Below are 4168 nucleotides of genomic sequence, written 5' to 3' on the forward strand. Positions count from 1 at the left end.
TCTCATTGTGTCTTTATTTCTCCTGGGTTTTTTACAGAGTTTTCCCCCAACATTTCTTGGTCCTTCGAGCCGGATCGCCTCCATCGTGTCCCATCTCCGTGACCAGTCCACGTTGCTCGCCTGTCGACAGCTCACATACTAGGTGTGTGATAAAAGACCAAGAGCGTTAAATTCGGGTCTTGGCCAACGTCTTAGAAAGCGACCCACGGTGGTGGGGCCCGATCGAGGTGGACCAGACCCGGTGACACCGACCAGGTAGATACAGACACACTGACACAATCTTGCGTAAAAGCGTATTTTAAATTCAGGGAATTTAAAATAGCGAAAGTAGCTCGTCGCGACTGGAAGCTCCCCACCTCTGTGGGTTTAAAGTAGCTCGTCGGCTGGTAGCTTGGAGCTTGTCGACTGGAAGCTCCCCACTTCTGTGGGTTAGGTTTGGAGCTCTGGGTAGCTCCCCCAGCTGGGTCTAGACAGGGTCTAGGGAATAAGTAGCTCGTCTACAGAAAGACTGGCAGCTCCCCTTATGATAAGGGTTCCGATCGCGCGAATAGGTGTGAATGTGAATGTGTGTGTGTGTGTATTGTCTTAATTAACGGAGCAAGCTGAATTTTCACGGTCCAATAAGAGACTGAGCTGCTCCTACTGTGTTTTTCTTTTACTGCTATTCACTGACGTGCTGGTGAGTTGAGAGAACGGTCGAGTTCCGTCTCGTAAAGTTCACACCGCTTTTGGAAATAGTCCGAAAGTAGAAGGGCGTGTGAGCAACCACTCTCGTCTCTAATACCAGCGAAGGTGATAGCAGCTGTATCGTGTATATATTACTTAATAAACAAAAATAAGTAAATACATAAATAAGATGGGTAATCAAGCAAGTGAAATTAAAACTCATTCCTGCTGACGAGCAGTGGTGAGAAAAGAAAAGTCCAGACGCCGGACAAAAACAGAGAGAGATTTAAGAAAACAAAATATAAACAGTCAGAAGAACAGAACTCAACTGCCAGTTTAGTAAAACCAGAAGACGAGACACTGTGCAGTCCCCACAATCCTTTTAGTAAACCATCACTCATTCCTGCAGCCGCATGTGCAGCAACACCCATATCAGGAAGAACATAATAATCCTTTATTAAGTGAAAACTAGAGATCACAGTAGTTTTGTAGTAGTTTAAAAGGGTTGAAAACAGACCCCACTGAGTAGATATAAATATAAAAAGTACGAAATAAAGATAAACAAAGGGAAAATTACAGTAGAAATTATCTTTAGAGTATTTGAAATTAATAATAGCAAGGATAACAACCTGTAAAGTGATATTAACAATGAAACACAGTTGGCATGATGACCATGCCCAGCATGTATAAAATGAATATAAAGCAAATAATTCACACGAAAATATTTTAATAAAATAAATAAGGTATATTAAGGCTGTGTCATTGTTCAGCCAAGGACAGTGTGTGAAAAGGTAACTGTCTCCACCCTGGGAAAAGGATGATTCTGCAGGTCATCTGAAGCCCTTGATGGATACAAAATAAAATATAAATAATATATTATAATAGAACTGCCTGGTCTGCCATGCAACAGAGAGAACAAATGTGACCGCAGATTGGATGAATTCTAAATTATCTGTTTGCTGAATAAGATGATCCTAACTATCAAATTGGCTCAGGAGTAGTATAGTGGTACACACTGATAAAATATTATAATATGCTATTGCTGTTATATAAGACAAAGAGGATAATATTAACAATGACATAATATTAATATGAAGAGGCACCTTAATCGGTTATGATGTGAGGTGGATAATTGTTAAGCAGTAGTCTGCATCAAGCTTAAGGTTTGCTGAAACTCAGTGTAATGACATGTGAGATGAACACAATACAGAGAATAACTGAACTAATGAAGTGCATAGAGGCACTTGACCAGCTTGAAACCTATCATCCTAGAATGACACATTGCTGAGATATAGAGCACACCTATAATAACAACCAATAAGCAAAACCCTGTAGACAACAGCTAAAACTACAGGATTGAGAAGCTGAATTAAATATGTAGACACTGCTAAGCTGATGAGCATGTTCCACATTTTCTTTTCTTTTTCTTTTTTGTTTCTTTTAGAGCAGAAGCTGCTGTAACACACCCAAAGAAAGACTCTAGGTCTGACCAACCGTCTCAGTCGTGGGAAAAAGATGACAGTCAATAAAATTCTAAAAGATAATTTATTGACGAAAAATATATCAAGAGATAAAAGATAAAACAGTCCAGTGTCCCACTTATGAATTGTATAAAAACACACAGTCCCAAGGCCAGAGCCAGCTATGCCACACAGCCAAGTTGCACTCCACATGTTGCCTTTAACAGGGTTAGAAGTTGTCCTTGGAGACCCACCACCCTGCAAGCATATAGTCAGTGGTCACTCAAGCCTCTGGAACTCTGCTGCCTTTAGGCTGTGGCATATAATAGGCCCTGGCCTGCACAGAGAGACAAAACAACACAGCAGTGTTTGTAGTGTGGGCTATAAGTAGACCAGTGTATCAGTGCAATCAAGTACACTTGCCTCTAATTAGTCCAACCCCATTCCAGCCATTGGCTCACCAAAAATGTGACAACCACAAAACCACTCCCAACCCAGTGCAACTTCACACAATAATATGGAGCTGAATTAACACAGGCACATTAGTCTACCATGTTACAAGCTGCATGATATTAAAAGCCAACATATGCAGACTTCTGCCTTGTTCGGGTGGCAGCATTTTTCTTTTTTCTTTTGTGTCCTGACACGTTTATGTTTTTTGTTTTTGTTTGATTATTTTGTTGGTTTTGGAAACGAATTTAAACGAACTTGTGACAATACTTGAGAATCACAGTGACACATAGTGATTAGGCATATGATTGAAAAATGCCTAGGTTTAGAGCTGTGAGCTATGAGCTGTGAGCAATGCAAAGTTAAATATATATATATATATATATATATATATGTATAAATGGGAAACAACCCTAACTTGAAAGTTTGAAATGTGTGAGATCCATGAATTGTTTGAAAAACTAGAAATTACTTAAAATTGCCTTACGTGAACATGTAGCGTTGCATCTATTCTCCCAAACCAAGAAAAAAGAAGAAGCATTCTGTAACTTAAAAATAAGGCTGACGTGTTGACAACAGGCTAAAACACTAATCCGCAGGTGGCTATCAGGAACAGAGAGGCGAGCAAAGTCATAAACACCAAGGCTGCAGACAGCCACGCAGAAACAGCAGATAACATAGAGACAACGCCTGCTAGAACCGTGGAGAGGAAGGTCACTTCACACGAGATTGTAGGAGTAGGCCACAGAGAAATAATGCAAAACAGTTTTGAGGCAGCCACTTAAGAACTTATTTGACCTTACAGCACAGGCCGAAATTGTGTAGGTTACGCAGTAACCACAGATAGTAAAATAATAGAAGCAAAACCACTCTCTTCTTCATGTTCTGCACAGAGCGCTGAGCTGATAGCTGTGATACGCGAAAGTGAAATACACAAAGACAAACTAATAAATATACATACAGACAGCCAGTATGTTTTCTCTGCTGTACATCATTTTGCAAAAAATTTGGCATAACAGAGGAATGATTACACCAACTGGAAAACCAGTTCAGCATGCCAACCTCTTACAAAGCCTACTGACTCTTTCATTACTACAGGCAACAATTTTGCTGACAGAGCAGCAAAATAGGCGGCACAAAAGACAAACATCACATTGATGGCAGTAAACACACATCAGATTCCACTGGATGTGTTGAAAAATGAACAAAAGCAGCAAGCACAGCAGAGCAGGCAAAATGGCTAAAACACGGTGCAGTTCTGACAAACGACTTAATGATGTGTTATGGCAAGCTAGTGTTGCCAAAATTCCTCCACAAAATGGCGGCATTAGTGACTCATGGCTGTACGCATTTGTCAACGGGGGGACTGACCAGTATTGTCAACTCTCATTTCTACACTGTAAATTCTACACTGTAAATTTTGAAACCTCAGCAAAACAATTTGTCAGAACGTGCATGAAGTGTCAAAAATATAATGCTCAGGGAAACCTGAGACCACACAATTCATATGGACTTTATTGAGCTAAATGAATGCCAAGGGTAAAAATACACCCTAGTGGTTATAGATGTATTCTCAAAGTGGCCAGAAATCT

This window comes from Mchenga conophoros, linkage group LG22 (genome assembly GCF_057382185.1).
Source record: "Mchenga conophoros isolate Kocher_MC1m ecotype Shallow Benthic linkage group LG22, M_conophoros_male_GT1.1, whole genome shotgun sequence".
Lineage (NCBI taxonomy): Eukaryota > Metazoa > Chordata > Actinopteri > Cichliformes > Cichlidae > Mchenga > Mchenga conophoros.